The sequence below is a fragment of the Oncorhynchus mykiss genome, chromosome 22, assembly GCF_057628025.1.
Source record: "Oncorhynchus mykiss isolate SJ-2025 chromosome 22, ASM5762802v1, whole genome shotgun sequence".
Lineage (NCBI taxonomy): Eukaryota > Metazoa > Chordata > Actinopteri > Salmoniformes > Salmonidae > Oncorhynchus > Oncorhynchus mykiss.
Genome location: NC_143043.1, coordinates 55,005,319 through 55,020,608, shown reverse-complemented (window position 1 = coordinate 55,020,608; position 15,290 = coordinate 55,005,319).

The window sequence follows — 15,290 nt, the reverse complement described above, 5'->3', positions numbered from 1 at the left end:
GGGCTGTTATCTGTTTTGAAATGGGAGATTAGCAGATAGATATATTCGCAGATAGATAGATTAGCAGATAGATAGACAAGCAGATAGATTAGCAGATGGGATAGCAAATGGATTAGCAGATGGATTAGCAGATGGATTAGCAGATAGATTAGCAGCCACAGGAGATAGCTGCTCTTTATCTCTCTCAGGCCTCAAATGAGAGGTGAGAGAGAGAGACAGAGAGAGAGAGGGAGAGAATCGAATTAAAGAAGTCAGTCATATTTTCCCATGAGCCTGAAAAAAAATGCCTCCACCCCCTTCCCGCCCCTCCTTCCCCTTCCCCACCCCGCCTTCCCCTTCCCTGCCACACCTGATCCTTACCGACCCATCCTTCCTGATCCTTGACACAACTCTGGGAAGCATTGGAATCAACATGGGCCAGCATCGATGTGGAACGCTTTCGACACCTAGTAGTCAACATGGACCAGCATCCCTGTGGAACGCTTTCGACATCTAGTAGTCAACATGGGCCAGCATCGATGTGGAACGCTTTCGACACCTAGTAGTCAACATGGACCAGCATCCCTGTGGAACGCTTTCGACACCTTGTAGAGTCCATGACCCGACGAATTGAGGCTGTTCTCAATATTAGGGAGGTGTTCTTAATGTTTTGTACACTCAGTGTATACAATACACACACACACACACACACACACACACACACACACACACACAAACACACACACAGACACGCTATCTCCCGCAGGCCTCATCAATAAGCCATACTGACCTCTCCTCACAGGAAGAAACAGTAAATTAGTATGTTAACAGTGCATGAGGCTGTTTTGACACTCTGATTTACTAGGCCTTCTCCACTGATAGATGGATTTTTTCCTCAGCAAGAGAAATGCACGTTGTGTCGTGTGTGCGTGTGTGTGTGCGCGTGTGTGTGTGTTTGTGTTTGTGTTTGTGTGTGTGTGTTTGTGTTTATGTGTGTGTGAGTGAGCGTGTGTCTGTCTGTGTGTCGTATCCCTCCCTTTCTTTCCACATCTAAAAAAAATGCTCCAGAGTTATTTTTGATTCTAAATGTGAAGTAAACACATTGTCCACCCACAGTATCCACCCACATTATACACCCACGTTATCTACCCACATTATCCATCCACATTATTCACCCACATTATCCACCCACGTTATCTACCCACATTATCCACCCACATTATCCACCCATGTTATCTACCCACGTTATCTACCCACATTATCCATCCACAGTATCCACCCACGTTATCCACCCACATTATCCACCCACATTATCCACCCACATCATCTACCCACATCATCTACCCACATTATCCACCCACATTATCCACCCACAGTATCCACCCACATTATCTACCCACATTATCTACCCACATTATCCACCCACATTATCTACCTCCATATCCTCCCACATTATCTACCCACATTATCCACCCACATTATCCACCCACATGATCTACCCACATTATCCATCCACAGTATCCACCCACATTATCCACCCACATTATCCACCCACATTATCCACCCACATCATCTACCCACATCGTCTACCCACATTATCCACCCACATTATCTACCTCCATATCCACCCACATTATCTGCCCACATTATACACCCACATTATCCACCCACATTATCCATCCACATTATGTTCATCACATCTGTAACCATCCTCTAATCCGCATGTCCGTAGAGGCGCAGCCTCAGAACAGCATCTTAACGATCTGGAGTTTGACGCTGAGTATTTATTTAGCTTCTGTTGTTGTAGAACATCTCTTATAATAACCTTTATTTCCAACAACACTCTGTGGATTCCTGAGTCCTGTTGTCGACCACCGCCAGTGTTGTAATTATCATGAGAAATATTATCATTGCAGACATTATCGTTTACAGACACAACAACACAACCAGTGGCCAGATGTTTCCAGAGACAATTGTGTTGTAAAATGTCTGACCGCTGTTGGTTTTCTTATTATCTATACCCATTAACCCACTTCCCCTAAGGTCTCCCTCCTCCTCCTCCTCCTCCTCCTCATAGTTAGAGCTTCTAGTGTACGAGTGCAGCTATTAACCCTGTTCTCTGTCAGAGCTATTCACCTCTAGGCCAATAGGGGGCAGGTGTCTGCCAGGAATACCTGAGTCACAAGGAAACTGCACAAAAAAAGTAAATCAAGAGAAAAGACGTAAAAACTGAACCATGATGAAGGGGAACAGGTTACGGAAATGTGCTGTTAAATGACAGCGTTGCATTGTAGATGCTTGTAACTCTGCAAATGGATCGAGGACTTCCTGTATAAAGCTCCACATTGATGTTGTACTTCCTGTATTTAACTCCACATTGATCTGGTATTCCCTGTATATAGCTCCACAATGATCTAGTACTTCCTGTATATAGATCCACAATGATCTAGTACTTCTTGTATATAACTCCATATTGATCTGGTACTTCCTGTATATAGCTCCATATTGATCTGGTACTTCCTGTATATAGCCCCACATTGATCTGGTACTTCCTGTATATAGCCCCACATTGATCTGGTACTTCCTGTATATAGCTCCACATTGATCTGGTACTTCCTGTATATAGCCCCACATTGATCTGGTACTTCCTGTATATAGCTCCACATTGATCTGGTACTTCCTGTATATAGCTCCACATTAATCTAGTACTTCCTGTATATACCTCCACATTGATCTGGCACTTCCTGTATATAGCTCCACATTGATCTGGTACTGGTACTTCCTGTATATAGCTCCACATTGATCTGGTACTTCCTGTATATAGCCCCACATTGATCTGGTACTTCCTGTATATAGCTCCACATTGATCTGGTACTTCCTGTATATAGCTCCACATTAATCTAGTACTTCCTGTATATACCTCCACATTGATCTGGCACTTCCTGTATATAGCTCCACATTGATCTGGTACTGGTACTTCCTGTATATAGCTCCACATTGATCTGGTACTCCCTGTGTATAGCTCCACATTGATCTGGTACTGGTACTCCCTGTATATAGCTCCACATTGATCTGGTACTCCCTGTATATAGCTCCACATTGATCTGGTACTCCGTGTATATAGCTCCACATTGATCTGGTACTGGTACTCCCTGTATATAGCTCCACATTGATCTGGTACAGGTACTTCCTGTTTTTAGCTCCACATGGATCTGGTTCTGGTACTCCCTGTATATAGCTCCACATTGATCTGGTACTGGTACTCCCTGTATATAGCTCCATAATCATCTGGAACTTCCTGTATATAGCTCCACATTGATCTGGTACTGGTACTTCCTGTATATAGCTCCACATTGATCTGGTACTACCTGTATATAGCTCCACATTGATCTGGAACTTCCTGTATATAGCTCCACATTGATCTGGTACTGGTACTCCCTGTATATAGCTCCATATTGATCTGGTACTCCCTGTATATAGCTCCACATTGATCTGGTACTCCCTGTATATAGCTCCACATTGATCTGGTACAGGTACTTCCTGTATATAGCTCCACATTGATCTGGTACTGGTACTCCCTGTATATAGCTCCACATTGATCTGGTACTCCCTGTGTATAGCTCCATATTGATCTGGTACTTCCTGTATATAGCTCCACATTGATCTGGTACTCCCTGTGTATAGCTCCATATTGATCTGGTACTTCCTGTATATAGCTCCACATTGATCTGGTACTCCCTGTGTATAACTCCATATTGATCTGGTACTTCCTGTATATAGCCCCACATTGATCTGGTACTTCCTGTATATAGCTCCACATTGATCTGGTACTTCCTGTATATAGCTCCACATTAATCTAGTACTTCCTGTATATACCTCCACATTGGTCTGGCACTTCCTGTATATAGCTCCACATTGATCTGGTACTGGTACTTCCTGTATATAGCTCCACATTGATCTGGTACTCCCTGTGTATAGCTCCACATTGATCTGGTACTGGTACTCCCTGTATATAGCTCCACATTGATCTGGTACTCCCTGTATATAGCTCCACATTGATCTGGTACTCCGTGTATATAGCTCCACATTGATCTGGTACTGGTACTCCCTGTATATAGCTCCACATTGATCTGGTACTGGTACTTCCTGTTTTTAGCTCCACATGGATCTGGTTCTGGTACTCCCTGTATATAGCTCCACATTGATCTGGTACTGGTACTCCCTGTATATAGCTCCATAATCATCTGGAACTTCCTGTATATAGCTCCACATTGATCTGGTACTGGTACTTCCTGTATATAGCTCCACATTGATCTGGTACTACCTGTATATAGCTCCACATTGATCTGGAACTTCCTGTATATAGCTCCACATTGATCTGGTACTGGTACTCCCTGTATATAGCTCCATATTGATCTGGTACTCCCTGTATATAGCTCCACATTGATCTGGTACTCCCTGTATATAGCTCCACATTGATCTGGTACAGGTACTTCCTGTATATAGCTCCACATTGATCTGGTACTGGTACTCCCTGTATATAGCTCCACATTGATCTGGTACTCCCTGTGTATAGCTCCATATTGATCTGGTACTTCCTGTATATAACCTCACATTGATTGGGTACTTCCTGTATATAGCTCCACATTGATCTGGTACTCCCTGTATATAGCTCCATATTGATCTGGTACTTCCTGTATATAGCTCCATATTGATCTGGTACTCCCTGTATATAGCTCCACATTGATCTGGTACTCCCTGTATATAGCTCCACATTGATCTGGTACTCCCTGTATATAGCTCCACATTGATCTGGTACTGATACTTCCTGTATATACAGTGCCTTGCGAAAGTATTCGGCCCCCTTGAACTTTGCGACCTTTTGCCACATTTCAGGCTTCAAACATAAAGATATAAAACTGTATTTTTTTGGGAAGAATCAACAACAAGTGGGACACAATCATGAAGTGGAACGACATTTATTGGATATTTCAAACTTTTTTAACAAATCAAAAACTGAAAAATTGGGCGTGCAAAATTATTCAGCCCCCTTAAGTTAATACTTTGTAGCGCCACCTTTTGCTGCGATTACAGCTGTAAGTCGCTTGGGGTATGTCTCTATCAGTTTTGCACATCGAGAGACTGACATTTTTTCCCATTCCTCCTTGCAAAACAGCTCGAGCTCAGTGAGGTTGGATGGAGAGCATTTGTGAACAGCAGTTTTCAGTTCTTTCCACAGATTCTCGATTCGATTCAGGTCTGGACTTTGACCTGGCCATTCTAACACCTGGGATATGTTTATTTTTGAACCATTCCATTGTAGATTTTGCTTTATGTTTTGGATCATTGTCTTGTTGGAAGACAAATCTCCGTCCCAGTCTCAGGTCTTTTGCAGACTGCATCAGGTTTTCTTCCAGAATGGTCCTGTATTTGGCTCCATCCATCTTCCCATCAATTTTAACCATCTTCCCTGTCCCTGCTGAAGAAAAGCAGGCCCAAACCATGATGCTGCCACCACCATGTTTGACAGTGGGGATGGTGTGTTCAGTGTGATGAGCTGTGTTGCTTTTACGCCAAACATAACGTTTTGCATTGTTGCCAAAAAGTTCAATTTTGGTTTCATCTGACCAGAGCACCTTCTTCCACATGTTTGGTGTGTCTCCCAGGTGGCTTGTGGCAAACTTTAAACAACACTTTTTATGGATATCTTTAAGAAATGGCTTTCTTCTTGCCACTCTTCCATAAAGGCCAGATTTGTGCAATATACGACTGATTGTTGTCCTATGGACAGAGTCTCCCACCTCAGCTGTAGATCTCTGCAGTTCATCCAGAGTGATCATGGGCCTCTTGGCTGCATCTCTGATCAGTCTTCTCCTTGTATGAGCTGAAAGTTTAGAGGGACGGCCAGGTCTTGGTAGATTTGCAGTGGTCTGATACTCCTTCCATTTCAATGTTAGCGCTTGCACAGTGCTCCTTGGGATTTTTAAAGCTTGGGAAATCTTTTTGTATCCAAATCCGGCTTTAAACTTCTTCACAACAGTATCTCGGACCTGCCTGGTGTGTTCCTTGTTCTTCATGATGCTCTCTGCGCTTTTAACGGACCTCTGAGACTATCACAGTGCAGGTGCATTTATACGGAGACTTGATTACACACAGGTGGATTGTATTTATCATCATTAGTCATTTAGGTCAACATTGGATCATTCAGAGATCCTCACTGAACTTCTGGAGAGAGTTTGCTGCACTGAAAGTAAAGGGGCTGAATAATTTTGCACGCCCAATTTTTCAGTTTTTGATTTGTTAAAAAAGTTTGAAATATCCAATAAATGTCGTTCCACTTCATGATTGTGTCCCACTTGTTGTTGATTCTTCACAAAAAAATACAGTTTTATATCTTTATGTTTGAAGCCTGAAATGTGGCAAAAGGTCGCAAAGTTCAAGGGGGCCGAATACTTTCGCAAGGCACTGTAGTTCCACATTGATCTGGTTCTGGTACTCCCTGTGTATAGCTCCACATTGATCTGGTACTGGTACTCCCTGTATATAGCTCCACATTGATCTGGTACTCCCTGTATATAGCTCCACATTGATCTGGTACTGGTACTCCCTGTATATAGCTCCACGTTGATCTGGTACTCCCTGTATATAGCTCCACATTGATCTGGTACTGGTACTCCCTGTATATAGCTCCACGTTGATCTGGTACTCCCTGTATATAGCTCCACATTGATCTGGTACTGGTACTCCCTGTATATAGCTCCACGTTGATCTGGTACTCCCTGTATATAGCTCCACATTGATCTGGTACTCCCTGTATATAGCTCCACATTGATCTGGTACTCCCTGTATATAGATCCACATTGATCTGGTACTGGTACTCCCTGTATATAGCTCCATGTTGATCTGGTACTTCCTGTATATAGCTCCACATTGATCTGGTTCTTCCTGTTTACAGCACCACATTGATCTGGTACTTCCTGTATATAGCTCCACATTGATCTGGTTCTTCCTGTTTACAGCACCACATTGATCTGGTACTTCCTGTATATAGCTCCACGTTGATCTGGTACTCCCTGTATATAGCTCCACGTTGATCTGGTACTTCCTGTATATAGCTCCACATTGATCTGGTACTTCCTGTTTACAGCACCACATTGATCTTGATCTTCCTGTTTACAGCGCCTCATTGATCTGGTTCTTCCTGGTTAGAGCTACATTAACCTTTTATTCCTCTTATGCTTCTATTTAATTTTTATTTTAGAACTCGACATTGTTGTGAATGGATAGTGAACAAGCATTCGATGGTAAAGTCTACGCGTGTGAGAAATAAAAGTAGATTTGATTTTACATTTTTTTTGTTCTCTTATACGTTAGGCTATTCATACTGTAATTTAGGAGTCTTCATAAAGATGTTATGTAAAAAAATAGACATTTAATTGTTTGTTCTGAACGTCTCTACAGCATCTTGTTTTTTCAGTGCTGTGATGTGAACAGCCTTTGTTACAGCCAGAATTTGTATTGTACATTCATCACACCACTGTAACTGCCTCTAGCTATTGTTACGAGACTCTCTAATTGGTTCTATTCCTGATTTACTGTATGTAACTATACTGCGTCTTTATACTGTCTGTTCTTGGGAAACTATGTCTCAATACCATTCTATGGAAAACGTGGAGAACTGATGTGCATTAGGTATACCGTTCATTCTATAAGTAAACAAAATAAAGTTTTTTCTTTTTCTGAGGAAGTTGTTGACCTGTAACCGTGGAACGCTAGGTGACGAGGTCACTATTTATCCTCGAGCACTTGAGACGACACGGAACAGAGAGAACAAAACTTCTAACGAATGTATGTTATAGGCTCTAGTACAAAAACTCAGCTGCAGTAATATGATATCTAATATCCTGTAACCATTTTAGTGGTGATAATATCCTGTAACCATGTTAGTGGGTGTAATATCCTGTAACCATGTTAGTGGGTATAATATCCTGTAACCAATTTAGTGGTGATAATATCCTGTAACCATGTTAGTGGGTATAATATCCTGTAACCATGTTAGTGGGTATAATATCCTGTAACCATGTTAGTGTGTGTAATATCCTGTAACCATGTTAGTGGGTATAATATCCTGTAACCATGTTAGTGGGTATAATATCCTGTAACCATGTTAGTGGGTATAATATCCTGTAACCATGTTAGTGGGTATAATATCCTGTAACCATGTTAGTGGGTATAATATCCTGTAACCATGTTAGTGGGTATAATATCCTGTAACCATGTTAGTGGGTGTAATATCCTGTAACCATGTTAGTGGGTATAATATCCTGTAACCATTTTAGTGGTGATAATATCCTGTAACCATGTTAGTGGGTATAATATCCTGTAACCATGTTAGTGGGTATAATATCCTGTAACCATGTTAGTGTGTGTAATATCCTGTAACCATGTTAGTGGGTATAATATCCTGTAACCATGTTAGTGGGTATAATATCCTGTAACCATGTTAGTGGGTATAATATCCTGTAACCATGTTAGTGGGTATAATATCCTGTAACCATGTTAGTGGGTATAATATCCTGTAACCATGTTAGTGGGTATAATATCCTGTAACCATGTTAGTGGGTATAATATCCTGTAACCATGTTAGTGGGTATAATATCCTGTAACCATGTTAGTGGGTATAATATCCCGTAACCATGTTAGTGGGTATAATATCCTGTAACCATGTTAGTGGGTATAATATCCCGTAACCATGTTAGTGGGTATAATATCCCGTAACCATGTTAGTGGGTATAATATCCTGTAGCCATGTTAGTGGGTATAATATACTGTAACCATGTTAGTGGGTATAATATCCTGTAACCATGTTAGTGGGTATAATATCCTGTAACCATGTTAGTGGGTATAATATCCTGTAACCATGTTAGTGAGCATAATATCCTTTAACCATGTTAGTGGGTATAATATCCTGTAACCATGTTAGTGGGTATAATATCCTGTAACCATGTTAGTGGGTATAATATCCTGTAACCATGTTAGTGGGTATAATATCCTGTAACCATGTTAGTGGGTATAATATCCTGTAACCATGTTAGTGGGTATAATATCCTGTAACCATGTTAGTGGGTATAATATCCTGTAACCATGTTAGTGGGTATAATATCCTGTAACCATGTTAGTGGGTATAATATCCTGTAACCATGTTAGTGGGTATAATATCCTGTAACCATGTTAGTGGGTATAATATCCTGTAACCATGTTAGTGGGTGTAATATCCTGTAACCATGTTAGTGGGTATAATATCCTGTAACCATGTTAGTGGGTATAATATCCTGTAACCATGTTAGTGGGTATAATATCCTGTAACCATGTTAGTGGGTATAATATCCTGTAACCATGTTAGTGGGTGTAATATCCTGTAACCATGTTAGTGGGTATAATATCCTGTAACCATGTTAGTGGGTATAATATCCTGTAACCATGTTAGTGGGTATAATATCCTGTAACCATGTTAGTGGGTATAATATCCCATAACCATGTTAGTGGGTATAATATCCTGTAACCATGTTAGTGGGTATAATATCCTGTAACCATGTTAGTGTGTGTAATATCCTGTAACCATGTTAGTGGGTTTAATATCCTGTAACCATGTTAGTGGGTATAATATCCTGTAACCATGTTAGTGTGTGTAATATCCTGTAACCATGTTAGTGGGTATAATATCCTGTAACCATGTTAGTGGGTATAATATCCTGTAACCATGTTAGTGGGTATAATATCCTGTAACCATGTTAGTGGGTATAATATCCTGTAACCATGTTAGTGGGTATAATATCCTGTAACCATGTTAGTGGGTATAATATCCTGTAACCATGTTAGTGGGTGTAATATCCTGTAACCATGTTAGTGGGTATAATATCCTGTAACCATGTTAGTGGGTATAATATCCTGTAACCATGTTAGTGGGTATAATATCCTGTAACCATGTTAGTGGGTATAATATCCCGTAACCATGTTAGTGGGTATAATATCCTGTAACCATGTTAGTGGGTATAATATCCTGTAACCATGTTAGTGTGTGTAATATCCTGTAACCATGTTAGTGGGTATAATATCCTGTAACCATGTTAGTGGGTATAATATCCCGTAACCATGTTAGTGGGTATAATATCCTGTAACCATGTTAGTGGGTATAATATCCTGTAACCATGTTAGTGGGTATAATATCCTGTAACCATGTTAGTGGGTATAATATCCTGTAACCATGTTAGTGGGTATAATATCCTGTAACCATGTTAGTGGGTATAATATCCTGTAACCATGTTAGTGGGTATAATATCCTGTAACCATGTTAGTGGGTATAATATCCTGTAACCATGTTAGTGGGTATAATATCCTGTAACCATGTTAGTGGGTATAATATCCTGTAACCATGTTAGTGGGTATAATATCCTGTAACCATGTTAGTGGGTATAATATCCTGTAACCATGTTAGTGGGTATAATATCCTGTAACCATGTTAGTGGGTATAATATCCTGTAACCATGTTAGTGGGTATAATATCCTGTAACCATGTTAGTGTGTGTAATATCCTGTAACCATGTTAGTGGGTATAATATCCTGTAACCATGTTAGTGGGTATAATATCCTTTAACCATGTTAGTGGGTATAATATCCTGTAACCATGTTAGTGGGTATAATATCCTGTAACCATGTTAGTGGGTATAATATCCTGTAACCATGTTAGTGGGTGTAATATCCTGTAACCATGTTAGTGGGTATAATATCCTGTAACCATGTTAGTGGGTATAATATCCTTTAACCATGTTAGTGGGTATAATATCCTGTAACCATGTTAGTGGGTATAATATCCTGTAACCATGTTAGTGATATCAATGTTATTTAATAGTCAGGCCTGTTAGTTGCAGCCATATCAATGTTATTGTTATTGTAATAATACCACTATGTGATGGTATAGAGAGCATACTGTTTTAGTTAACACTATGTGATGGTATAGATAACACTATGTGATGGTATAGATAACACTATGTGATGGTATAGACAGCATACTGTTTTAGATAACACTATGTGATGGTATAGATAACACTATGTGATGGTATAGAGAGCATACTGTTTTAGATAACACTATGTGATGGCATAGACAGCATACTGTTTTAGATAACACTATGTGATGGTATAGAGAGCATACTGTTTTAGTTAACACTATGTGATGGTATAGATAACACTATGTGATGGCATAGACAGCATACTGTTTTAGATAACACTATGTGATGATATAGACAGCATACTGTTTTAGTTAACACTAAGTGATGGTATAGAGAGCATACTGTTTTAGTTAACACTATGTGATGGTATAGAGAGCATACTGTTTTAGTTAACACTATGTGATGGTATAGACAGCATACTGTTTTAGTTAACACTATGTGATGGTATAGATAACACTATGTGATGGTATAGACAGCATACTGTTTTAGTTAACACTATGTGATGGTATAGAGAGCATACTGTTTTAGTTAACACTATGTGATGGTATAGAGAGCATACTGTTTTAGTTAACACTATGTGATGGTATAGACAGCATACTGTTTTAGATAACACTATGTGATGGTATAGACAGCATACTGTTTTAGATAACACTATGTAATGGTATAGAGAGCATACTGTTTTAGTTAACACTATGTGATGGTATAGACAGCTTACTGTTTTAGATAACACTATGTGATGGTATAGACAGCTTACTGTTTTAGATAACACTATGTGATGGCATAGACAGCATACTGTTTTAGATAACACTATGTGATGGTATAGACAGCATACTGTTTTAGTTAACACTATGTGATGGTATAGATAACACTATGTGATGGCATAGAGAGCATACTGTTTTAGATAACACTATGTGATGGTATAGATAACACTATGTGATGGTATAGAGAGCATACTGTTTTAGTTAACACTATGTGATGGTATAGATAACACTATGTGATGGCATAGACAGCATACTGTTTTAGATAACACTATGTGATGGTATAGACAGCATACTGTTTTAGATAACACTATGTGATGGTATAGATAACACTATGTGATGGTATAGAGAGCATACTGTTTTAGATAACACTATGTGATGGTATAGACAGCATACTGTTTTAGATAACACTATGTGATGGTATAGATAACACTATGTGATGGTATAGAGAGCATACTGTTTTAGTTAACACTATGTGATGGTATAGATAACACTATGTGATGGCATAGACAGCATACTGTTTTAGATAACACTATGTGATGATATAGACAGCATACTGTTTTAGTTAACACTATGTGATGGTATAGAGAGCATACTGTTTTAGATAACACTATGTGATGGTATAGAGAGCATACTGTTTTAGTTAACACCATGTGATGGTATAGATAACACTATGTGATGGTATAGAGAGCATACTGTTTTAGTTAACACTATGTGATGGTATAGATAACACTATGTGATGGCATAGACAGCATACTGTTTTAGATAACACTATGTGATGATATAGACAGCATACTGTTTTAGTTAACACTATGTGATGGTATAGATAACACTATGTGATGGTATAGATAACACTATGTGATGGTATAGACAGCATACTGTTTTAGATATCACTATGTAATGGTATAGATAACACTATGTGATGGTATAGACAGCTTACTGTTTTAGATAACACTATGTGATGGTATAGACAGCATACTGTTTTAGATAACACTATGTGATGGTATAGACAGCATACTGTTTTAGATAACACTATGTGATGGTATAGACAGTATACTGTTTTAGATAACACTACGTGATGGTATAGACAGTATTGTGTTTGGCTGCTTTCCCCCCAGCCCTGTATCTCTGATCCGTAACAAGGCTGGTGTTCAGGTTTTTTTCCTCAATCAGATAAAGCCCGTCCTCGGACCCCTGCTGAGTAGATTGAATAGGCAGCGGGCTCCGCAGCCCACGCTGGTGGTGGAACACTGATCAAGGAACTCCCCCTGTCTACCCCTGTGTCCCCCTGCCTCCCCGTCTCGTCCTACCTCCCCCAGCCTCCCCTCTGTCTCCCTCTGTCTCCCCCCTGTCTACCCCTGTGTCCCCCTGCCTCCCCGTCTCGTCCTACCTCCCCCAGCCTCCCCTCTGTCTCCCTCTGTCTCCCCCCTGTCTACCCCTGTGTCCCCCTGCCTCCCCGTCTCGTCCTACCTCCCCAAGCCTCCCCTCTGTCTCCCTCTGTCTCCCCCCTGTCTACCCCTGTGTCCCCCTGCCTCCCCCAGCCTCCCCTCTGTCTCCCTCCGCCTCACCCCTGCCTCCCCGTCTCGTCCTGTCTCCCTCTGTCTCCCCCCTCTTTCCCCCTGTCTCCCCCTGCCTCCCCGTCTCGTCCTGTCTCCCCCTGTCTCCCCCCTGTCTCCCCCTGCCTCCCCGTCTCGCCCTGTCTCCCCCTGTCTCCCCCCTGTCTCCCCCCTGTCTCCCCCTGTCTCCCCCTGTCCCCCTCTGCCTCCCCGTCTCCCCCTGCCTCCCCGTCTCCCCCTGTCTCCCCCTGCCTCCCCGTCTCGTCCTGTCTCCCGCTGTCTCCCCCCTGTCCCCCCCCTGTCTCCCCCTGCCTCCCCGTCTCGTCCTGTCTCCCCCTGTCTCCCCCCTGTCTCCCCCGTCTCCCCCTGTCTCCCCCTGCCTCCCCGTCTCGTCCTGTCTCCCCCTGTCTCCCCCCTGTCTCCCCCCTGTCTCCCCCTGTCTCCCCCTGCCTCCCCCTGCCTCCCCCTGTTTCCCCGTCTCCCCCCTGTCTCCCCCTGCCTCCCCGTCTCCCCCCTGCCTCCCTGTCTCCCCCTTGCCTCACCCCTGCCTCCCCCTCTCCCCCTGCCTCCCCATCTCCCCCTGCCTCCCCATCTCCCCCTGTCTCCCCGTCTCCCCCCTGCCTCCCCCCTGCCTCCCCCTGCCTCCCCGTCTCCCCCCTGCCTCCCCCCTGCCTCCCCCTGCCTCCCTGTCTCCCCCCTGCCTCACCCCTGCCTCCCCCTCTCCCCCTGCCTCCCCGTCTCCCCCCTGCCTCCCCCCTGCCTCCCCCTGCCTCCCCGTCTCCCCCCTGCCTCCCCCTGCCTCCCTGTCTCCCCCCTGTCTCCCCCCTGCCTCCCCATCTCCCCCCTGTCTCCCCCTGCCTCCCCCCTGCCTCCCACTCTCCCCCTGCCTCCCCGTCTCCCCCCTGCCTCCCCGTCTCCCCCTGCCTCCCCCTGCCTCCCCGTCTCCCCCCTGTCTCCCCCCTGCCTCACCCCTGCCTCCCCCTCTCCCCCTGCCTCCCCATCTCCCCCTGCCTCCCCATCTCCCCCTGTCTCCCCGTCTCCCCCCTGCCTCCCCCCTGCCTCCCCCTGCCTCCCCGTCTCCCCCCTGCCTCCCCCCTGCCTCCCCCTGCCTCCCCGTCTCCCCCCTGCCTCCCCCTGCCTCCCTGTCTCCCCCCTGTCTCCCCCCTGCCTCCCCGTCTCCGCCCTGTCTCCCCCTGCCTCCCCCTGCCTCCCCATCTCCCCCCTGTCTCCCCCTGCCTCCCCCCTGCCTCCCACTCTCCCCCTGCCTCCCCGTCTCCCCCTGCCTCCCCGTCTCCCCCTGCCTCCCCCTGCCTCCCGTCTCCCCCCTGTCTCCCCCCTGTCTCCCCATTTCCCCTTTGCTTCCCTCTGTAATGTTATCTGAGACACTGCTCTCTCCCTCCTCCTCCTCCTCCTCCTCCTCCTCCTCCTCCTCCTCCTCCTCCTCTGTTATCTCCTAAAGATCAGCTCAGCTGACAGTCGTGAAGAGGGCAAGACAACATCTATTCCCACTTAGGAGACTGAAAATATTTGGCATGTGTCCTCAGATCCTCAAAAAGTTCTACAGCTGCGCCATCGAGAGCATCCTGGCTGGTTGCATCACCGCCTGGTATTGAAACTGCTCGGCCTCCGACCGCACAGCTCTACAGTCAACCACACATACCAGTCAACTACACATTCCAGTCAACTACACATTACAGTCAACTGCACATCCCAGTCAACCACACATCCAAGTCAACCACACATCCCAGTCAAATACACATTACAGTCAACCACACATCCAAGTCAACCACATATCCCAGTCAACCACACATCCCAGTCAACCACACATTCCAGTCAACTACACATTCCAGTCAACTACACATTCCAGTCAAACACACAGTCAACCACACAGTCAACTACACATTCCAGTCAATCACACATCCCAGTCAACCACACATCCCAGTCAACCACATACCCAGTCAACCACACATTCCAGTCAACCACACATCCCA